Genomic DNA, 25,600 nt, shown 5'->3' with positions numbered 1-25,600 from the left:
TTAGCCCAAAAGATAACCCCTCCCAAAGGACTCATCTTCATATTCTAAAACATGAATTTGAGGAAGATAGCGGCTTAGGAGGATGCTGGGCTCACCGCGCATCCTGCTGATCATTTAGATTCCACCTACACCTGCCTAACCCAGAAAACCACCAGAAGACTAGCAGAACGGAGTCTCCGGAGCCAAGCGCAGATGAGAGGCCCACAGAAGAGGGTAGGAAGGGCAGAGAGGCGGTGAGCACTGAACGGACTGGCGGGAGGGAGCCGGGGTGGAGGGTCGGCCTGCCGGCCAAGCAGAGCCCCTGAGTCTGGCTTGCAAAAGCAGAGGGGCCGAACGGAGTGTGTTCTGACAGCAAGCGGGACTTAGCATCTGGGAGGTCATAAGTTAACAGCTCTGCTCGGAAAGCAAGAAGGCTGGAGGACAAAGGGAGGGAGAGTTGCTGAGCCCCGGGACAACAGAGCTCAGTTTGGCGGGGAACAAAGGCACTCACCAGCGCCATCTCCCTCGCCCATCCCCCAGCCAAAATCCCAAAGAGAACCAGTTCTTGTCAGCAAACTTGCTAGCTCCGCGCAAACACCCAACGCTGTGCTTCTGTGGAGCCACCCCTCTGGCAGCGGGTCTGACTCCCTTCTGCTGCCACAGGGCCCCTCCTGAAGTGGATCACCTAAGGAAAAGCGAGCTAAGCCTGCCCCTCCTGCCCCCGTGCACCTTGCCTACCCACACCAGCTAATACGCCAGATCCCCAGCACCACAAGCCTGGCAGTGTGCAAGTAGCCCAGATGGGCCACGCCACCCCACAGTGAATCCCGCCCCTAGGAGAGGGGAAGAGAAGGCACACACCAGTCTGACTGTGGCCCCAGCGGTGGGCTGGGGGCAGACATCAGGTCTGACTGCGACTCCGCCCACCGACTCCAGTTATACACCACAGCACAGGGGAAGTGCCCTGCAGGTCTACACCACTCCAAGGACTATCCAAAGTGACCAAATGGAAGAATTCCCCTCAAAAGAATCTCCAGGAAATAACAACAGCCAATGAACTGATCAAAAAGGATTTAAATAATATAACAGAAAATGAATTTAGAATAATAGTCATAAAATTAATCGCTGGGCTTGAAAACAGTATACAGGACAGCAGAGAATCTCTTGCCACAGAGATCAAGGGACTAAGGAACAGTCACGAGGAGCTGAAAAACGCTTTAAACAAAATGCAAAATAAAATGGAAACGACAACGGCTCGGATTGAAGAAGCAGAGGAGAGAATAGGTGAACTAGAAGATAAAGTTATGGAAAAAGAGGAAGCTGAGAAAAAGAGAGATAAAAAAATCCAGGAGTATGAGGGGAAAATTAGAGAACTAAGTGATACACTAAAAAGAAATAATATACGCATAATTGGTATCCCAGAGGAGGAAGAGAGAGGGAAAGGTGCTGAAGGGGTACTTGAAGAAATAATAGCTGAGAACTTCCCTGAACTGGGGAAGGAAAAAGGCATTGAAATCCAAGAGGCACAGAGAACTCCCTTTAGATGTAACTTGAATCGATCTTCTGCACGACATATCATAGTCAAACTGGCAAAATACAAGGATAAAGAGAAAATTCTGAAAGCAGCAAGGGATAAATGTGCCCTCACATATAAAGGGAGACCTATAAGACTCGTGACTGATCTCTTTTTTGAAACTTGGCAGGCCAGAAAGGATTGGCACGAGATCTTCAATGTGTTGAACAGAAAAAATATGCAGCCGAGAATCCTTTATCCAGCAAGTCTGTCATTTAGAATAGAAGGAGAGATAAAGGTCTTCCCAAACAAACAAAAACTGAAGGAATTTGTCACCACTAAACCATCCCTACAAGAGATCCTAAGGGGGATCCAGTGAGACAAAGTACCAGAGACATCGCTACAAGCATAAAACATACAGACATCACAATGACTCTAAACTCGTATCTTTCTATAATAACACTGAAAGTAAATGGATTAAATGTGCCAACCAAAAGACATAGTGTATCAGAATGGATAAAAAAACAAGACCCATCTATTTGCTGTCTACAAGACACTCATTTTAGATCTGAGGAGACCTTTAGATTGAGAGTGAGGGGATGGAGAACTATTTATGATGCTACTGGAAGCCAAAAGCAAGATGGAGTAGCCATACTTATATCAGACAAACTAGACTTTAAATTAAAGGCTGTAACAAGAGATGAAGAAGGGCATTATATAATAATTACAGGGACTATCCATCAGGAAGAGCTAACAATTATAAATGTCTATGTGCCGAATACCGGAGCCCCCAAATATATAAAACAATTACTCATAAACATAAGCAACCTTATTGATAAGAATGTGATAATTGCAGGGGACTTTAACACCCCACTTACAGAAATGGATAGATCATCTAGACACACAGTCAATAAAGAAACAAGGGCCCTGAATGATACATTGGATCAGATGGACTTGACAGATATATTTAGAACTCTCCATCCCAAAGCAACAGAATATACTTTCTTCTCGAGTGCACATGGAACATTCTCCAAGGTAGATCATATACTGGGTCACAAAACAGCCCTTCATAAGTATACAAGAATTGAAATTATACCATGCATACTTTCAGACCACAATGCTATGAAGCTTGAAATCAACCACAGGAAAAAGTCTGGAAAACCTCCAAAAGCATGGAGGTTAAAGAACACCCTGCTAAAGAATGAGTGGGTCAACCAGGCAATTAGAGAAGAAATTAAAAAATATATGGAAACAAATGAAAATGAAAATACAACAATCCAAACGCTTTGGGATGCAGTGAAGGCAGTCCTGAGAGGAAAATACATTGCAATCCAGACCTATCTCAAGAAACAAGAAAAATTCCAAATACAAAATCTAACAGCACACCTAAAGGAAATAGAAGCAGAACAGCAAAGGCAGCCTAAACCCAGCAGAAGAAGAGAAATAATAAAGATCAGAGCACAAATAAACAATATAGATTCTAAAAAAACTGTAGAGCATATCAACGAAACCAAGAGTTGGTTTTTTGAAAAAATAAACAAAATTGACAAACCTCTAGCCAGGCTTCTCAAAAAGAAAAGGGAGATGACCCAAATAGATAAAATCATGAATGAAAATGGATTTATTACAACCAATCCCTCAGAGATACAAACAATTATCAGGGAATACTATGAAAAATTATATGCCAACAAATTGGACAACCTGGAAGAAATGGACAAGTTCCTAAACACCCACACTCTTCCAAAACTCAATCAGGAGGAAACAGAATGCTTGAACAGACCCATAACCACCGAAGAAATTGAATCGGTTATCAAAAATCTCCCAACAAATAAGAGTCCAGGACCAGATGGCTTCCCAGGGGAGTTCTACCAGACGTTTAAAGCAGAGATAATACCTATCCTTCTCAAGCTATTCCAAGAAATAGAAAGGGAAGGAAAACTTCCAGACTCATTCTATGAAGCCAGTATTACTTTGATTCCTAAACCAGACAGAGACCCAGTAAAAAAAGAGAACTACAGGCCAATATCCCTGATGAATATGGATGCAAAAATTCTCAATAAGATACTAGCAAATCTAATTCAACAGCATATAAGAAGAATTATTCACCATGATCAAATGGGATTCATTCCTGGGATGCAGGGCTGGTTCAACATTCGCAAAGCAATCAATGTGATACATCACATTAATAAAAGAAAAGAGAAGAACCATATGAACCTGTCAATTGATGCAGAAAAGGCCTTTGACAAAATCCAGCACCTTTCTTAATAAAAACCCTTGAGAAAGTCGGGATAGAAGGAACATACTTAAAGATCATAAAAGCCATTTATGAAAAGCCCACAGCTAACATCATCCTCAATGGGGAAAAACTGAGAGCTTTTTCCCTGAGATCAGGAACATGACAGGGATGCCCACTCTCACCGCTGTTGTTTAACATAGTGTTGGAAGTTCTAGCATCAGCAATCAGACAACAAAAGGAAATCAAAGGCATCAAAATTGGCAAAGATGAAGTCAAGCTTTCGCTTTTTGCAGATGACATGATATTATACATGGAAAATCCGATAGACTCCACCAAAAGTCTGCTAGAAATGATACATGAATTCAGCAAAGTTGCAGGATACAAAATCAATGTACAGAAATCCGTTGCATTCTTATACACTAACAATGAAGCAACAGAAAGACAAATAAAGAAACGGATCCTATTCACAATTGCACCAAGAAGCATAAAATACCTAGGAATAAATCTAACCAAAGATGTAAAAGATCCGTATGCTGAAAACTATAGAAAGCTTATGAAGGAAATTGAAGAAGATATAAAGAAATGGAAAAACATTCCCTGCTCATGGATTGGAAGAATAAATATTGTCAAAATGTCAATACTACCCAAAGCTATCTACACATTCAATGCAATCCCAATCAAAATTGCACCAGAATTCTTCTCGAAACTAGAACAAGCAATCCTAAAATTCATATGGAACCACAAAAGGCTCCAAATAGCCAAAGTAATTTTGAAGAAGAAGACCAAAGCAGGAGGCATCACAACCCCAGACTTTAGCCTCTACTACAAAGCTGTCATCATCAAGACAGCATGGTATTGGCACAAAAACAGACACATAGACCAATGGAATAGAATAGAAACCCCAGAACTAGACCCACAAAATATGGCCAACTCAGCTTTGACAAAGCAGGAAAGAACATCCAATGGAAGAAAGACAGTCTCTTTAACAAATGGTGCTGGGAGAACTGGACAGCGACATGCAGAAGGTTGAAACTAGACCACTTTCTCACACCATTCACAAAAATAAACTCAAAATGGATAAAGGACCTGAATGTGAGACAGGAAACCATCAAAACCCTAGAGGAGAAAGCAGGAAAAGACCTCTCTGACCTCAGCCGTAGTAATCTCTTACTCGACACATCCCCAAAGGCAAGGGAATTAAAAGCAAAAGTGAATTACTGGGACCTTATGAAGATAAAAAGCTTCTGCACAGCAAAGGAAACAACCAACAAAACGAAAAGGCAACCAACGGAATGGGAAAAGATATTTGCAAATGACATATCGGACAAAGGGCTAGTATCCAAAATCTATAAAGAGCTCACCAAACTCCACACCCGAAAAACAAATAACCCAGTGAAGAAATGAGCAGAAAACATGAATAGACACTTCTCTAAAGAAGACATCCGGATGGCCAACAGGCACATGAAAAGATGCTCAACGTCGCTCCTTATCAGGGAAATACAAATCAAAACCACACTCAGATATCACCTCATGCCAGTCAGAGTGGCCAAAATGAACAAATCAGGAGACTATAGATGCTGGAGAGGATGTGGAGAAATGGGAACCCTCTTGCACTGTTGATGGGAATGCAAACTGGTGCAGCCACTCTGGAAAGCAGTGTGAAGGTTCCTCAGAAAATTAAAAATAGACCTACCCTATGACCCAGCAATAGCACTGCTAGGAATTTATCCAAGGGATACAGGAGTACTGATGCATAGGGGCACTTGTACCCCAATGTTTATAGCAGCACTCTCAACAATAGCCAAATTATGGAAAGAGCCTAAATGTCCATCAACTGATGAATGGATAAAGAAATTGTGGTCTATATACACAATGGAGTACTACAGGGCAATGAGAAAGAACGAAATATGGCCCTTTGTAACAACGTGGATGGAACTGGAGAGTGTGATGCTAAGTGAAATAAGCCATACAGAGAAAGACAGATACCACATGATTTCACTCTTATGTGGATCCTGAGAAACTTAACAGAAACCCATGGGGGAGGGGAAGGGAAAAAAAAAAGAGGTTAGAGTGGGAGAGAGCCAAAGCATAAGAGACTCTTAAAAACTGAGAACACACTGAGGGTTGATGGGGGTGGGATGGAGGGGAGGGTGGGGGATGGGTATTGAGGAGGGCTCCTTTTGGGATGAGCACTGGGTGTTGTATGGAAACCAATTTGACAATAAATTTCATATATTGAAAAAAATAAATAAAGTAGTACAGCAAAAAAATAAATAAATAAAACATGAACTTGAAATTCATTATTTAATATTGTAAATAAATCTTTGAAATTCAAGATACCAAAATGGTTTCTAAACATATGCCAAATTATTTTATAGTAGCTAGAGTAAGAGCCTCAGTAGATACATGCGTTCTTTCCTTCTTAACAATTTGGTATATTGACAAAAATATATTGGACCAACTCATGACATTCAGGACAATAGTTGAATAATCATGCAAAAAGCTAATCTCAAATCTTCTAAAGAGTTTTAGAACTTTTACATGATTGTAAAGGATGAAAATAGAAAATTATAATCAATGCCTACTTTGCATTCTCTCATATCACTTTCTAAATTTATCCAGAGGTTTCACATTTCAAATTGTGGTGTGTGTGTGTAAGAAAGAAACAGAGAGACAAAGACACACACACACACACACACACACGGGATTGTTGTTGCTTTTGTTGTTTTTGAATCATTGCTATAGCTCCTTCTAGTTGGTAAACTACTAAAGGTCAAGGACAAAGTCTATTAGGTTGATAAATGGGAGGCTCTCAATGTATATTTGTTGAATGTATAGATGAATAAATGAATAAATAAGTGAATAGTATCATCCTCTATTCTGCATGAATCTAACAATGAAGACAAATGCTACAATGACATTAGTGTGTCTATATTCTTGTTAAGTGATCTATATTTACTGTACAAATATTGAACACCTAAAAATAATAGCCAGCAGAATAATGATGTTCAGACCAGCACATACAGCAGCATTGTCTTTGACAACTCTTGCTCTTCTAAGAGAACAGCAGGCTTCAGAACTATCTAGAAGTGGACTAAAGGGTTATGCTAAGAAACAAGCTTAACTGTCCCAGGGAGTGAGAGCCTTCCTGGGACTTGCATTTTAAACGCTATCTCTGGGAAAATCCTGTCAAAGGAAAAATGCATCAGATGCAGTTAAGGCAAGGAAGAACTTATTCAAGACTCCTGCAATAAGAGAGGATGAACTCATCTCTACTGAAACAAAGGTGAAAGGGATTTTCTTTTTTAAATTTTAATGTTTATTTTTGAGACAGAGTGCAAGCAGGGGAAGATCGGAGAGAGGGAGACACAGAATCCAAAATAGGATCCAGGCTCTGAGCTGTCAGCACAGACCCTGATGCAGGGCTCAAAGAAAGGGATTCTTTACATTGTTTTTAATGTTTATTTATTCTTGACAGAGAGACAGAGCATGAGTGGAGGAGGGGCAAAGAGAGAAGGAGACACAGAATCTGAAGCAGGCTCCAGGTTCTGAGCTTTCAGCACAGAACCCCACACAGGGCTTGAACTCACAAACCACAAGATCATGCCTGAGCCAAAGTCGGCCGCTTAACTGAGTGAGCCACCCAGGCACCCCTGGGAGAAAGGGATTTTAAGCTGGAGCACCTGGGTGGCTCAGTTGGTTAAGTGTCTGACTCTTGCTTTTGGCTCAGGTCATGATTTCATGGTTCATGGGTTGGAGCCCTGCATTGGGCTCTGCACTGACAGTGTAGAGCCTTCTTGAGATTCTCTGCCCCTCCCTTGCTCACTTGCTCTCTCTCTCTCTCAAAATAAATAAGCTTTTAAAAATTTTACAAAAAAGAAAGAGTTTTTAAGCTTTGGAGCAAGCTAGTGGGAAAGTATTGGAGGACATTAGGAGGGAAATTGGTCAAAGGTATTAGGCCATTTATGTTTGCTAATTATTGTTTTTTGAAATTAGGCTCCTACCTTCCCACAAAAACTAAGAAATAGCATGCTATCTTTCTTGATGGTCACTTGTCAAAGAGATGATTCTCAGGTCCCCCAGAAAGATATTCCTGGGTTGTGAAACTGTCAAGTGGCTGTGAGAAGATTTACAATTTCAAAGAGGCAGAGAAAATTTTCAGTGGAAAGTTTTCTAAAGTTAATGCTCTAAGAAAGGGAGATTTGGGCCTAGAGTAAAAAAAAAGCATATCTAAAGTTTAGTCAAACTGAGGAGAATGTTAAGGCTATCATGCTCAGTCCCGGGGCACCTGGGTGGCTCAGTTGGTTAAGTGTCCAACTTTGGCTCATGTCATGATCTCACAGCTTGTGAGTTTGAGCCCTGCGTCAGGCTCTGTGCTAACAGCTTCAGATTCTATGTCTCCTTCTTTTTCTGCCCCTCCCCTGCTCTCTCTCTCTCTCTCTCTCTCTGTCTCTGTCTCTCTCTCAAAAATAAATAAACATTAAAAAAAAAAATTAAAAAAAGACCATCACACTCAGTCCCAAGCAAACTGGGAGAATTGTCACCTACTGGATGTTAGGTGTTGCACAGAACTTCACTAAAAATTCTCTATAGCTAAAATTTGAGATATTCACATTTAGCAAATTCTCACATAAATCTATGACTTGATTAGCTTTGCAGGCCTACCAAGAATATGACTGCTTTTTTTCTTGGAGGATATCTATCTCAAAATACAAAAATTATTTTTATTTCCATGAAATAGTTTTTAGAAACACTTATTTTTGGAACTTTTGTTGGGTTTTACTAAAACGAAGGTTTCTTATTCAGTAAAAACATCTTTAAACAAATCACACACACACACACACACACACACACACACACATAAAGCATTTAAAGAATGAGTCTGTGTTCCATGATGCTTTTGCTGAGCAATAAAAATCCCCTACAAAGGGTTTTAATTTATTGCTACACATTCCACCTCCTCATCCCCAACCTTAGCATTGCTTCAGATACTAAGAAAATCAAAGACCTGAGATTTGCTTCTTTCAAAAACATGAATTACAATAATGTGGCCACAAGGTCAACTTTGATCGTTTAAACTCTGATGATAAGGACATGATAATTTCTATGTAGCTTGAAATAGCAGGTCTGTTGAAAACAGTCTTTCTGCTGTAATGAAAAATAAATCTCATAAGTTTCCAAGTTAAAATGAGTCAGTACTTTATTTAATAATATTGTATTGTTCATTTCCTATATTTTTAGTTCTTAGGAGAGTTCTGAGGCCATATGGTGAAGGAGTTAGACTCTAGAAATGCATTGAACCAAACATAGAACTAGGAACAAAAAGGAAAACCCTTTTCCAAAATCTGTGGCCAATTCATTGTTAGCTTGAGCCAAAAGAGGGAAATGAGAAAGAGCCTAGATATTTTTGTAAAGAACCAAATAAATTCTCAGTCAAATGTCAACAACCTTCAATGTTTATCATATTAGAAGAAAGACCATCACGTCATCAGTAGCTTAAGACTACATTAAATTTATTCAGAGGGTAAAAGAATGAATTGGTAGTTCCAGCGGTTTTTGTCCCCCATGTTAATTCCAGGAATTCTATTTCTCTATGGTGTGTGTGTGTGTGTGTGTGTGTGTGTGTAACAGTTCTGAGAAACTGTCCAGAGGTGCTAAAATTAGAAAAATGTTGCAATGCACTTACTATATTAAGAGTTGAGAGAAAAACAGAAACCTCATCGAGTATATATAACGAACAGAAAATGGGTGAGTTTGGGCGAGTAAGAATGAATACACACACACACACACACACACACACACACACAATTAATTAGCTCATTCAAAAAATATTTACTGGCCAGACCATCTTCTATGTGCCCAGGCCTTATTATAGGTAATATATGAGTAGGAATGTTCTCTGTGGAACTAACATTCAACAAATAGCTTCATGTATGTATCATCACTCCAACACAACAGAAACCTAGTTCTTGCTCTTAAGACACATTGAGTAGGTAGGTTTGTCATCAAAACAACCCTCTTCCATGCCATCTTTCAGAATGAAATTAAAAGAGGCTCTGCCATCTTTAATATATGGCTTCTAAGATCACTCTGGAAGTTGTCTCCACTCTAGCTTGCTGAAATGGAGAAAAATCAGTGGTGGATGGTCAAGGAGAAAGCCAGGGACATTTAATGGTCTAGGCTTGGAAGCAACCCAAGGCTCATCTACTCACTTTATGACTAGAACTGGTCAGCTGGATGCAGGAGGGTGTGGGAAATTTTGTCTTTTGCTTCCCATCAGCGCTTCATAACATGGAAGAGGAAAACGTGTTTTTTGGTAGATAGTCATTTCTTCTATAATCTATCTCTCTTACCACCAAATATTATTCTGTACCCCATCCCCAAGGAGACAATTCAAAATCCAATCCAGTTGTTGTGTTCACTACAAAGTCCTTCTCTATATAGGAGATGCACTATCTTTTCCATCCATTCTAGATGGACTTCTCATAATTTAATGACCTATGAACTAAAAGGTCAATTATTTGCATCCTCCAACCTGACATGCCTATTTTATAAGGTGGAGCAAGGATGGAAATAAGAGCTACCATTCAAAATGTTGAAGAATACAAGATAGCAATCACTCATTCATAGCAATAAGGCATCCTAATTGGCAGTTATTGTGGAGGTCTCTACCCTAGCAGTGATGAAAAGTCCTTTATTTACCCAGAGACTATTATCTGGAAGAAGCTGTTTTCATTTATTGTCCTTCAGAGCCATATCTCAACAGTGGTGTTGAAGAGTATGTCCTCCTTGAAGGATGCACAGATTTCACAACTCCCTTCTTGTTACAATACAAATTTGATAGCTAAGGAGTTGCTATAAGGTTTGAGCCATCCAACATTTCTTTGGAAACATAAGTCTTTCAAAAACAGTAGGGTTCTGATTTACTTGCCTCCAGTCAGCACCAGGTGCCAGTAACTATAACTTATATTTTCTCCTAGACATAATTCTCAAGACTGATTTATTTCTTTGCTTCCATGCCTCTATGTCTCCCTTCATGGCAGCCACCTTGAGGCCACATGAAATGACACGCTTGAGTGGAAAGGAAGAATTTTGAATTTAAATCTTTCAAAGCTGAGTTCCTCAGTTAATGAGAACCCTGGATGACCCTTTGTTACTTATGCCCTTTTTAGATCTTGTTTCCTACTGTTTAAGTTTAGGCTCTTCACCCTTTTGTTTCTGTTCACGAATTAGTCAATTCTTGCTTAAATTCTATAGTGTTTGTGTAGAATATCTTCCCAAATGTAGTAAATAACAAACAACCCGTGTTACTAATGTTCTGCTGTCCAACCTCTTCTAGAGTTACAAACTTTGTAGGCATTTACTCTGCCTTCTAAATAGTTGAAGGCTATACTTCTCTTTAATAATACAGTTAGACTAACTGACATAAAACATGGAACCCAAAAAGTACACTGTTGTAAGCATAATAGAAGATTATTTCTATTCATGTGGAAGTATTAGGTAGTTGAACAGTTTAGTGGGATCATCCTTGTACACACAAATATTCAAGAACCCATTCTGATGGAGCCATTGACATTTTCAACATGTTGTTTTCAAGGGCACCTGGGGATTACCCTAATTCTAGCCAGAGAGAAAGTATAGAAGGGATAAAGAAGCATAGGCAAAGATTTTAGCAGCTAAACCTTGAAGTGTCACACGACATGTCTGCTCCCAGTTCCTTGGCCAGAACTACTTGCATGGCTCCACCTAACTGCAAGAAAGATGAGAAATGCACTACTTCCCTTTAATGACTGTATGTTTCAGAAGGGGAACCACATTTTTGTTGTTATTGATGGACAATTAGCCAAATCTGCTACAACTTGTTGACTTGGTAGTAGATGAGAAGAAGGGGAAGACATTTGGGGTGGTTGGGTAGGGCTGGCTATCATTTGAAGAGACACTTCCGTCAGACAGATTGATATAGGAAGGGTTGAAGTGGAAAGATCCTGGCTTTTTGTTGTTTTAAACATCTCAGAGAGGGCCACTGTGCCTAACGCAGAGTGAATAGTGGAAATAGGGAAAGGTGATACTGAGAGGTAAGCTCAGGACAGATCAAGCAGGGAGAATTAACAGATTTGAATTTAATTTTAAATGTAATAGTTTAGAATATATTTTAAGTAAAAAAAAGAAATTATTAGACATTTTAAAGACCATATTGGAGTTTTTAAAAATTCCTGTTTGCTGTATGGAGAATGGTGGTAGATATAATGGTCAGAAGAATGAGACAATCATACTAATCTTGATAAGACACTAAAGAATGTGCAGAAGAAAAGTGGAGAAAAATCTCACCTTATATATATCATTAAGCCATTAATTAGGTCTACTTGGATCGCTTGGATGGTCATTCTTTGTGAGACATAAGAAACTGCTGTCTAAAAACACAAGATGCTTACCAACCTAAATGAAAACTTGAAGGCAAGGATCTTATTTGGACAAAGAATATATGTGTTCTTCTACTCTTTCTACATGTACCCAATATATTTTCCCCCTTTTATTAACCTTTATTTCTTCATATTAAAAATCTGCTTGCTAAATTATTTAAACATTTTATGATGGAAAGTAATAGCATATTTTTCTTTTTCCTTTTTTTTTTTCTAACATTTATTTATTTTTGAGAGACAGAGAGAGGCAGAGTGTGAGCAGGGGAGGGGTTAGAGAGAGAGGGAGACACAGAATCCAAAGCAGGCTCCAGGCTCCAAGCTGTCAGCACAGAGCCTGATGCGGGCTCAAACTCACAAACAGCGAATTCATGACCTGAGCCAAAGACCTACGCTTAACCTACTGAGCCACCCAGGCGCCCCTATAGCATATTTTTCTTAATCGGAACTTCCTTACACAAGGATTAGAGATCTCATGGACAGTGTAGAGAAATGAATGTTTTTGTGTTTCTGTACAGTTAGGCTTTTCAGAGAAAAGAAAACTGGAAGGTGGATTAAAGGAAAAGGCTTACTAGTTAAAAGGTGAGTGGGGGCACCTGAGTGGCGCACTTGGTTAAGCATCTGACTAGATTTTGGCTCAGGCTCAGGCCATGATCTCACAGTTCATGAGATGGAGCCCCACATGGGGCCCTGCACTGACATTTTGGGATTTTCTCTCTCCTTCTCTCTTTCTGCCCCCTCCCCATGTTTGTGAGTTTTCTCTCTCTCAAAATACATACATACATACATACATACATACACATACATACATACATAAATAAATAAACATTTTTTTAAAAAAGATGAGTGAATAGTGAGAGATCTCCAGAGAGATTTAAAGGATTTACCTCCTTGGCTCCTTGGTGTTTGTTTACATTTCAAAGGATGAAACCCAGAGTCTTTTTTTTTTTTTTTTTTTACATTTCAAAGAATTTTAAATCATTAGGGAGTAAAGATTTCTCTGCCTTTTTCAGGAGGGAGGGGGAACTGTGTAGCCTATATAAATTCCCACATTCATAATTTGGGGCTTCTTATCCTGTAAGGCAAAAAATTCCCTTGCACATATATGCCCATGTGACCCTGACTGCATCAACCCAAAGGGGGAAGAATAGGGCATGGAGAATTAATGTCATTGCTACAAGAGATAATACCCTGTCCCTAATCCAGAGCCTTGATGTTTACTTTCAGGATAATATAAACAAATGCAGATATTAGAAATGTTTTGGATTTATCAAAGGCGATCCTTTCAAAGAATATGTACCACAGATGGATGGAAAATCATGGAAGGGTAAACATACAAGAGTGATATCCACCTCTAAAAATAGCACCCATGACAATAAAGCTCAGAACAAACTGAGACTTGTGAAAAATAATAGGAACACTATAAAGGGATTTATAGATACTCCTTAAGCAAGAAGATGAGCAATGAAGGGAAAGAGGCTGTAATACTAAGACTGAAAGAAAGTCTTTTAATAAGGAAAATAATGTGTTATTTTCATTAAAACAAATCCAAATTCCTTCACTGTTTGATTAGGGTAATAAATTACATATAGTGGAATTTATTTAGGCAAGGCATTTTGACAGTTAGTTATAATTATAATACCTTTGTAGAATTTTTTAAATAGGCTAGATTTATACAGTTATTGGGTGATTATATGGCCAAATTATAATTTTGCATTGCATTAATGATTAATAGTGTCTTGTAGATCAGGAAAATGTTCACCACTGGTTGGCCATAAGATTTGATCCTGTTATACATTTTAATTAGACTTGGCTGAAAGAAATAATGTAGTCTTTTGAACAACAGAATTATGATTCAAAATTATCTAAGCTAGGTAAGCCAAACTATAAGAATAAGTGCAATTGATAAATTCTCACTTGGATTCAGAAAGCTAGTTACAAACTGGGGAGCCCTGAATTAGCAGCAGCATAATTTGAACCTATCTTTGACACTGGAACCCAATATTTGTCATAAAAGTTAGACTTTAGCTAAATCACTGTGCCATAGGTTTTGGTCCTAGCATTATCACTCAAGAGCTGAGAGATCTGGAGGAAGCCACTCAGTTGCGTAAGCCTGTCACTTTCTTGTTCTGTGCATGGTATCAATTCAAAAGAATTTCAGAATTGTGATCTATTATTACCATTCCAGCCTTACAACACTGTATCTGGTTCTAGAAGATTCACTTCAGGAAAGACATTGGCAAACAAGAAAGTATCCTGAGAACAATAGCCAGAACATAGCAGAATCCAAAACCTAAGTAATGGTACCCATTTGAGAACAAAGGACTTTTATCTAACTAGGTAGGGAATGTCATCTATACAAAGCAATATTATATTGACATTAAAAGGGCTTGTGTCAGGGGGAACATAGATAAGGAATAACAGAGTTAACTTTGTTAACTGAATATTTAGAAAAAGTGGCATAAATTAGAAAAAAATGTAGCAACAAACATCTCAAGTCCATTTTGAATTGTTTGAATTAATTAGATAATGGGAAGTGTTGCCTTATGGACAACCAGTTTTGCCATAGGAAGAAATTCTAGGACCAACAGATAGATGTTAGTAACACAGAGTAATAACAGTAAAACCTTTTCAACTCTAAAAAGAATTCCCTTAGAAATAAAGAATGCCAAGTTCCTGAAAGTGCTCAAGCTAAGGCTGGAAAACCATGTAACTGGAGATGGGGTTGCTGTAAGATAACCCCCATGAGCTTTTCCAAATACAATTCATTATCCTATTAAATGAGTAAAGCCTATGTGGAGAAAAGGTTAGGAATACAGGAATATCAAAATAATATAAAAATATCTAGTAAAATTTGCAAAGGATAATGTTAGAGTAGAATCTGGAAATCATGTGTCTGGAAAGATTTTTCAGGAATGCAAGAATCAATGGAACAAAATGAATTTTGCAAGAAAAGCACTGAAGCTTGAAAAATAAAAGCTATTTGAAAAGAAAGTAAAATTCCAATTTTAGTTTTCCCAACATAACTATAGATTTATGGGTTGAAATTTCCAAATCACTAACATTTTACAATTTTCAATTCTTAGGTCACTGTGAATATCACATAATACACACAAATAAAACACATTATGCATATCTGTTTATACAAAGATTTGTATGCCCATTTAGAAATAATCTAAATAGGGTTTTCACAGATGCTGAGAGCTTTATGGATTTTAAAATTTAGGATAATCCAGAATCATTTCAGCCATTAACTACAATCTAAAATAGACAAAATTTCCATACTATGTTTAGCTGAAGGCCACATTTATTTACTTTTTATTTTATTTAGTATTTATTTGTTTTTCATGATGTTTTCTCAGTCTTTTTGCATGTTTCATATCATTTGTCTTTAGAAGAGATTTCCATGAGACAAGGCGGACCATCACTATAATTTCTAGTTTATAGATTCAGTGAGTTTCATTCATTTGTTCATTTGGTTCATATTTACTACTCAGAATAATCATGTATGATATCAAATAGTGGCAATATTATGGTGAGCTACTACCAAAGGGAAGTGATTAAAATAACTGGTGAAAGGTGTAAAGTGCTATGAAGTGATATAGCAGAGGCACTTGACCAAGAACTGAGGCAGGAGGCAGTTCATAAAAGAGATATGGTCTCAGTTAGTCCTGAAGCTTGAAGAGGAATTATTCAGAATAAGGAGGAAAAGGCACTCCAGACAAAAGAAAAAGCCCATGTGAAAGTAGAGGTATATAAGAATCGATAGGCACTAGGACTTGAAAGAATAGAATTGTGCTGGCACATAGAGTGCATGGGGGCAAAGCAGGTGTGCAAAAAAACCCCAAAACAAAACAAAACACCCAAAAAAACAAAAACAAATAAAAAACCCCAAAAACTATATAGCTGAGCAGGAACTATACTTTTTAAAGGCATATCAATAAATTTAATCTTTGTCCTGAAAGCAGTGAGAAAATATTGAAGATTTTTGTCTGCCTGAAAGTAGTGTCAGAACTTGCTCTGATGTGAAGAATGGACTTACGACTAAGACTGGATCTTGGGGTGACTGGGTGGCTCAGTCAGTTGGGTGACTGACTTCAGCTCGGATCATGATCTTGTTGTTCGTGGGTTTGGGCCCCGCGTTGGGCTCTGTGCTGACAGCTCGGAGCCTGGAGCCTGCTTCGGATTTTGTGTCTTCCTTTCTCTGTCTGCACCTCCTCCACTTGCACTCTGTCTCTCGAAAATAAATAAACGTTAAGACTAAGACTGGATCCAAGAAGACCATATGGGGGCCCATGACAGTCCATCATATGATGGACCTACCATGAGCATGATAGTGCTCATGTACTCACTAGTACTTACCGTGATGATCCTAAGGAAGATCCTACAGTTTCAAAACATATGTTTTAAAGAAAATCCACAACACTTTGTTACTGGTTGCTTACGGGGAGTGAGGGGGATAAAGGAACCAGAGATCACCTCCAGTTTAGAAAACTGAGTAGATGGTAGTTCCAAGGAAATAGAAGACACTAAACAAATTAACATAAGTTGGGTTTGCTTTTGAACATTTTCAGTCTCAGGAAGTTTAAAAAATAGAGATAACAAGGAAAAAAATACACAGATCTAAGACTCAGCCTAAAGACAAAATCTTATATCTGATAAGTTATTTTCCAAAACATATAAAGAATTCATCCACTCAATAGCAAAAAACAAAACAATCCAATTTAAAAATGGGCAGAGGAACTGGACAGACATCTTTCCAAAACAGACATATAATGGCCAAAAGCACATGAAAAGGTACTCCACATCACTAATCATCAGGACAATGCAAAATCACAATGAAATATCACCTCACAACTGTTAGAATGGCTACTATCAAAAAGAAGAATTAAGTGTTGGTGAGGATATGATGAAAGGGGAGCTCTTGTGCACCACTGGTGGGAATGTAAATTGGTGCCACCACTGTGGAAAGTAGGATGGAGGTTCCTTAAAAAATTAAAAATGGGACTACCATAAGATCCAGCAATCCCACTTTTGGGTATATATAAAAACAGGATACGAAAGAGATATCTACACTCCCATTATTTTCAATAGCCAGGATATGGAAACAATGTAAGTGCCCATTTATAGATGAATGGATAAAGAAGATGTGGGGGCGCCTGGGTGGCGCAGTCGGTTAAGCGTCCGACTTCAGCCAGGTCACGATCTCGCGGTCCGTGAGTTCGAGCCCTGCGTCAGGCTCTGGGCTGATGGCTCGGAGCCTGGAGCCTGTTTCCGATTCTGTGTCTCCCTCTCTCTCTCTGCCCCTCCCCCGTTCATGCTCTGTCTCTCTCTGTCCCCCCCCAAAAAAAAAGTTGAAAAAAAAAAAGATGTGGTGTATATATACAATGAGATATTATTATATTATTCAGCCATGAGAAAGTAAGAAATTCTGCTATTTGTGACAACACACATGGATCTTGAAGCATTATGCTAAGTAAAATAAGCCAGACAAAGAAAGATAAATATTGGTTGGTTTCACTTACATGTTGAATCTCAGAAAAGGAAAAGTCATTCTCATAGAAACAGAGAGTAGAAAACCAGTTGTGGGGGACTAAGGGGTGGGAGGAATTAGGAAGAGGTTGGTAAAAGGATACACATTTTCAGCTATAAGATGAACAAGGTCGTAGGATCTAACGTATAACATGATGACTGTAGTTGATAACACTGTATTGTGTAATTGAAATTTGCTAAGAGTAGAACTTCAATGTGTTTTTCAAAAAAAAAGATGGTTTTATTTATATTTACATCTCACAGCCACTACCATACATAACACCCAGTAAGTTGATGATGAATTAAAGGATATGAAGAAGAATCTGGGTCCATCCATTTCAATGTAAGTTATCCTTTCAATTATAAATGGCCATTGCTGTCTATTTTTACTGTTTTATAAACTGTAAATAGATATAAACTAGTGATATTTTAGGAGGAATGAAGCCAAAGTGTTTAGGAAGAGAGAAGTCAAATACTAAAAATACAGCTCGCTAAGAAAGGAGCGGGGGAGAGAAGGTATATATGCACGTTATCATCTCTGCCTCACCCATTAGCCTCTCTTTTATTCTGTTTCTGAGTCCCTTTATTTCACAGAAAAATACTTCTGGAGATTATATGGAGAAGTGCTGAACTATAAAGGACTAAGGGCAGGGAAGGGAGGAGTGGTCTTTTTGTGGGATGCTACAGACTGTACACAAAAAGCATTGGCAATTGACAACCTGATGGCACAGAGACCGATATCAGAACCCTGCATAAAACTAAAGTATTAACAATGTCTTCCAGTCTCCTTTGAAGAGACTACCTTTTTGATTAGTGTGCCCATTTCTTACATCCTCCATTCCTTTTCAATACTTGGTCAGAGATGGGAAGCAAGGAACTGAATTCACTGGTAGAGGAAAGAGGTTTAAGAGCAGATTTCTAATGCAGATGGAGATGAAGGCCAGACGTATCAAGGGTGCAAAGTCAGTGTATCAGATAATAATAGAAAGCCACATGTAAAACACAGGCCAGGAAATGACTCGATGTCTTACAGTGCTCAGTCATTTTCTTATTAAGAAACATGCTCTTTACTAGCCACAGGAAAAGCTCCTTGATACTTTTGCCTGCTGGAATGTAGGATACACATTTCATTGGTCTCTCTTCCTGAAATCTGTGGCTTGAAACTTGGAGAGCAGAAAGGTCATTAGATTTAGCTGGCCTAAAATAATAATACTCCAGGAACCAATTTCAGTTGTCAAGTAAAAGCATTGGCTTGAGATCTAAAATCCTGTAATTTACTGGAATGAATTAATTGACATCTTTAAAATGCAAAATTTATTTGCAGCATTTAGGAAAATGTGTAGCCTCTGTGAATTAGGGCTGTGTCTTAAGAGAAAAGTATTAGTTTAAGCCCAACACTGAATTTTAAAAGACATTTTATATTTTGTATAATTTGATAAATTTGATATTTAAAAAAATTAAGTTTTATTTATTTATTTTGAGAGAGAGAGAGAGAGCATGAGCAGGGGAAGGGCAGACAGATGGAGAGAGGAGAGAATCCCAAGCAGGCTCCACAGATAGTACAGAGCGCCATGTGGGGCTCCAGCTCACAAACCATGAGATTATGACCTGAGCCAAAATCAGGAGTCGGATGCCACCCAGGCGCCCCATAAATTTGATATATTTATCAGTAATTATCTCTTATCTTTTACCTTCAGCAAGGAATGAGATTTTAATTTTCAATATACCAACCAAAATTTTCACAAAGGATGTTGTTGAAACTTTAATATTTTATAACACCAATGTAGAGATGTTCCTACCTGCTTCTTCACTTCCAGTATATTCCAGGATTATGTATAGTTATAACTCTCCAAATTTAACTGTCAAATGAAGAGATCAGGATTTTCTTTAAAATTGTAAATTAAGAGAGCTATCATATATAGGAAAATATTATTTTTTCTATGGATCATTAATAATGTCCAGGACAGATTTTTTTTCATACATGATCTCTTATATATGTGTTTGAACATTTCTCTTAAGCTTCTATAATATGTGTCCTTGAGGTATGTGCCAAGGAAAGGCAAGGGAAAACCATAGGATGGTTGTGGTAATGAGCTCAGTATTCATTTAAAGGACCCTCACCTGATGTTAGGTCTTCCAAAATCCTTATATTCTGAATGAAGTGGTCATTCCTTCTACTTAATAAAAAGTATTTTCAATAATTTATAAATAAACCACGGAGTCCTGATGTAAAAAATTCTGTCAGACCCACTGGGGTAAGGAAGACATAGACATTTTGATTTCTTGGAGCACTTAGTGGAAGGTCATAATCTTTCTCTTTTAATGTTTATTCCTTCATTCTGAGAGAGAGTGAGCAGGGGAGGGGCAAAGAGATAGGGAGAGAGAGAGAGAGAGAGAGAGAGAGAGAATGAATCCCAAGCAGGCTCCGTGCTGTCAGTGCAAAGCCCAACGCAGGGCTTGATCTAATGAACTGAACTACAAGATCCTGACCTGAGTTAAAATCAAGAGTTGGTACCAACTGAGCCACAGAGGCACCCCAGGTCATAATCTCTTAAAATGGTGTGGGTTTTGCCTATTGTAGGACAATTCATAGCAGCAGGGAATTTGATATTTCCTAGGGTAGGTTTCAGCTCTCAGAATTTACTTATGGATGTACATATGAATTCTGATCACAACTATGGAGATTATATATAATATAATAAAATTAATACAATATATTTATTTATATTGTATTATATATAATATATAATATGTAATACGTAATATAATATATAATATATAATATATAATACATATAACATAATATGTAATATATAATATAATATATATAATATATACAATATATAATACAATATAATATATAATACAATATATAATACAATGCAATATATATACAATACAATACAATATAATAATATATAATACAATACAGTATACAATATATTATATTATATCATATATTAATATAGGATATTGATTTTTCTCCTTTGCTCTGGGGAAGATCTAATCATTTGTTCTCAAGCCTGGCTGCTATTGGATCACCTGGGGAAGCTTTTAGAAATTCTGATGCCTGAAATCTACCTCCAGAGATTCTGAGTCTATTGGATTAGAACAATGGTATTTTTAAGCTTTCTGGGTGTTTCTAATGTGCATCTGAGGTTAAGAATCATTGTTTTTGGCCACTGTGCAAAGCCAGACCTCTTTGGTCCCATGACAGTGACTACTTCTTGAATTTTGATCTTAGACGTAGAAGTGCCTAAGTTTGAGTTCATTCTCAGCACCCACTAGCTGGGAGGGGCCTTGTTAGTTTCTAATGTTGAGATTACTTTATGTGAATAATAGAAAATAATATCAGCTATCTCATGGGATTGTGGGGAAGACTAAATGAGATTCTGCAATTTAAAATTATTAACTAAGGGCTTAGCATAGAATGTGTCTGAAATATATACTGTTACTCCAGCTACTGCTGCTGCTGTCATACTTCTCTGATTACTAACCATGTGATTCAAACATTTCAAGTGGAGAGATGGCCATGGTTGGTGGCTCTTTGCATATTCCTCCCCACAGGGTGAAGCCAGATTTCTACCCAAGTCCCCAGTATGGCTACTTCTCCTGCCAGCACATTTGACTCAAACCTCCTTCCCATATAACACAAATGTTTTTGAATTGTTCTCTTAGACTTATGTCGCCTACTGAAATGTAAGCCAAGTAAAAACAGAGCAATTGTCTTCTACTTTGCACTATATATTTTCAGTATACTTGTCTATATCAGACTGAAATCTTGAAGTGAGGGTTGAAGTCCAATTCTTCTTCATGTTTATATAACGTCTTGTCTAATTTTTTACACAGGGTAAACATTCAAGGTGAGTAAGTGAATAAATGAGTCAAAAAGTTATATACCTGACAACCCATGCAGATCATATCTTGCCTTCTTGGCTTTTGGTATCAGGAAAAGCATCCCAGAATTAAAAGTCTTGGTAGTTCAGATCACACTATATTTTTTCTTGTCAGCTGAAAGCTTAGTGATGGCATAGGCTCTGTCTGTTATTCTCCCCTAGGAGAATTCCAATCACACAGCGGATGCTCAGTAAATACCTGGAATAGGACAGTATGAATTTACGGATAAATACTTGGCATATAAGCTCTTTAACCTCTGCCAAATCTTTCCTGAACTTTATGATCCATGTGGATGCTTTCTAGCTTCTGGGAAATTCCATTTGCATCTCTCAAATCAGGGTATCCATACGTGGTGTCTTCTCATTGTTCCAGAAGTACATGCATATCATTTGTATGTGTGTATGCTTTTTTTCACTAAGTTAGACTACATCCTTTTCAAAGAAGGGGTCAAAGGTTTTCCTCCTTTTATATCACCCATACTACTTAGCCAAGGTCTGGACATGCCTTGAATGATGATTAATATAAATGTTTATTGTTCTATTCCCAAGCAGCAAAGTCAAGCATATTGTTGTTATTATTCTTCCCACTTTCCACTTCAGTTTTATGTTATAGGAAAGCTTAAAAAATCACCTTCCATAGGGAAATCTTGTAGAAGATTAAATCCTTCTTTATGCAGGCCAGCGTGGGTGATGAGGGCTGCATGGAAGAGAGGGAATGCATGGCCTGACTCAGGGCTGGTCCCACTCTGTGTCTCAGAGACCTCAGCAAGTAAGTAAACAGGGTCTAAATGAATTCTGCAGATGATACTAAAATGGGAAATGTTGGAATAATAAAATGGGCCCTAGCAAGGAAAATAAAATAAGGTTCAAGTTGGAAAAAAGAACTAACACATCTAGAGGAAAAATAATTCAAAACACAGATTCAGTAGGAGAGACAAACTTGGAAAGCAGCACATGTGGCAGGCTACCCTCACACACTCCAAAGCCTGGGTTGACATTTCAGTGCACTCATTCCCCTTCCTCCCCCTCATCCCTGAAAGGGCAACACTCTCCTATTGTTCTGACAAAATTGGAGGCTGACATTTTCATATCCCAAGTTCAACCCTTGTGACTTGAACAGGTAAATGTAACCGGGAAAGATGAGACATAAGTAATGAATTGGACAAAGAAAAATGTAAATATTTATCCACAATGATAATGTCTCAGAGCAGAACAAGAATAGATTATCAGAACAGAAACTAGGTGGCAAAACACACTCTACAAAATAAAATATTACTATTAATACTCCATCACACCTTCAATCACGTTTATTTTATGGCCACAGCACAAGGGCTCATACTTAAAAAGATGAACTGAGGTTCAGAATGTGTTACCATTTTGGGTTTTTCCTCATATTCAGAGTGCATCTTACCTGTAGCACCACTACTGGCCTTTTCATGGCCTTCAGCTCTCAAATGTCAGCCACACCACTTGCACTTCTACCAAGACAGAGTGAAAGAATTGACATTTCTAGAGGGCTGGGATAGGCTATTCTTACTACTACTTTCTGTAGTATGAAATTATTTTAATGCAAGCTTGCAATTAATTCTCAAAAATTGATTATGGCCTCCAATAGTCTATTTAACCCATATCATTTATCATTTCAGTTAATCTTTACTATGTTTCCCTACCTATCCATATTAAGAGTTAAAAGGAACAGGGGCACCTGGCTGGCTCAGTTGGAGGACTGTGCAGCTCTTGACCTCAGGGTTGTGGGTTCTAGCCCCAGGTGGGATGTAGAGATTGCTTAAATAAATAAAACTTTAAAAAAGAAAGAGTTAAAAGGAACAGAGGAATCTCTGTATCCCAAGTATATTTGGAATCTTGCACAAATTCAGATTAGCATGAAAACCAGACAAAAAGAAAAAAAGGGACAACAAACAAATGAGACCTACCATTGCCCCAGCATGTTATTTAGGAGACTTTTCAGGCCACAATACAGGGAGGAATCCAGATACAGACTGGCAAACTATGTATAATGAGAAAACAGAGCTGAAATTCTGGGGAGAACAAGGCAGCCAGAGTTCCCAGGAAGAGGTACCAGAGAGGAAAGAGAGTCACAGAGAGAGATCTAGTTTTGAAGAGGGTCCATCTTGAGTATCCAGTTGAGTAGTGATCAACAAAGCCATGTGAGGAAACTACCCAAGACAAGAGGAAAAATTACCAAAAAAGATAGAGATAACATTCCTCAGCACTCATACAGGAGAAGGGATCATATCTGTTCTCACTAACCAAATTGGAAAACCTCAAAATTCATGGGTCAGTAGGTAGAATACACAAAATGGTCTTGCCTCAATAGTGGGGAATAATTAGCCATAGACTAATAACTGTTCTAGTCTTGCCTAATAAATATTAAAAGCAAAACAAAAAATCAACTTTTTTCATGTAACAACTTCATTCTAAGATAAAGCTCAACAACATTTGTGGTAATAAAAAATATTCACTACCAAACTGAGTAAGATTCACAATGTTTAGCATCCGATAAAGAATTACCAGGTAACAACAAAGCAGTAAAATATGACCCAGAATGAGGGCTAATTAACAAAAACAAGCCAGAACTGACACAGATGTTAAATTGCAGATAGGAATAGTAAGTATGTATTATGAATATATTACATATATTCAAAAGTTAAATAGGGATATGAAAGACATAAAAAAGTATACTTCTAGAGATGAAAACTGTGTATGATATAAAAAAATACACTGATGGGATTAATGCCAGAGTAGATTAGACACTGCAGAATAAAAGATACATGAACTTGATAGTAAAATGATAGAACTGTCCAAGATGAAACAAAGAGATGAATACAGCATCAGAGAAACATGGGAAAAATTCAAATGGCTTGGTATGTATATAATTTGCATTCTGGAAGAAGTGGGGAAAAGGAGGGAGGCAAAAGGAAAGAAAGAAAGAAAGAAAGAAAGAAAGAAAGAAAGAAAGAAAGAAAGAAAGAAAGAGAAAGAAAGAAAGAAAGAAAGAAAGAAAGAAAGAAAGAAAGAAAGAAAGAGAAAGAAAGAAAGAAAGAAAGAAAGAAAGAAAGAAAGAAAGAAAGAAAGAAAGAAACCTAATGGACACTTTTTTTTTTAATTTGAAAATAATCTATTAAGTACATAAGTCCAAGAATCCCAAAGTATAAGGAACATGCAGAAAACTATGCCACGGTACATTATAATCAAATTCTCAAAACCAGTGAGAAGCAGAAAATTTTAAATTCAGGGAGAGAATAAAGACATAGTATGTACGGAAGAGTGAAGATAAGGATGAAAGCATATGTCCTGTTGTAAACAATGGAAGTAAGAAGACCGTGAAGCAACATTTTCAAAATAGACAAAAATTGCCATCCAGAACCAGGGGGAAATCAACAAAATTTTTTTATAAAACTAAAACAATAAGGAACTATTGTTCCCTATTGTTCGCTAAAACAATAGTTTTATAAAACTAAAACAATAGTTTTAAATAGTTTCTATTTAAAACCTAAATCTAGTTCTTTGAGAAATTCAATGAAATTAATAAACCCCTAGACTGAGATATTAGGGAAAATACAAATTAACAATACCAGGAATGAGAAAGGTGACATCAGTACAGGTTCTACATATATTAAAGGATACTAAGAGATTATGAAAACTTTTTGCTAAAAACTACAATTACTTAAATAAGATGGACAAATTCCTTGAAAGACCCAAGCTACTTTACATAGCTCACTCAAGCTAACTCAAGAAATAGAAACCTTAATTACAGATAAACATAAGAGAATTATGTCTATTAGAGTAACTGAAATTTAGGTTAAGAACAACAACAACAACAAAGTTCACACAAAGAAACTCCAAGAGCACATGGTTTCTCTGGTACATTTTATTTTAAAAAATTAAGAAAAAAACTAATACCAATTCTACAAGAATTCTTGCAGAAAATTTAGGTAGTACTTCCTCACTGATTCTTTGAGGCCAGGATTACCACGATACCCAAATCAGAAAACCACTGAACAGT

Source organism: Neofelis nebulosa, chromosome 6 (assembly GCF_028018385.1).
Source record: "Neofelis nebulosa isolate mNeoNeb1 chromosome 6, mNeoNeb1.pri, whole genome shotgun sequence".
NCBI lineage: Eukaryota > Metazoa > Chordata > Mammalia > Carnivora > Felidae > Neofelis > Neofelis nebulosa.
This window is presented reverse-complemented; position numbering follows the sequence as displayed.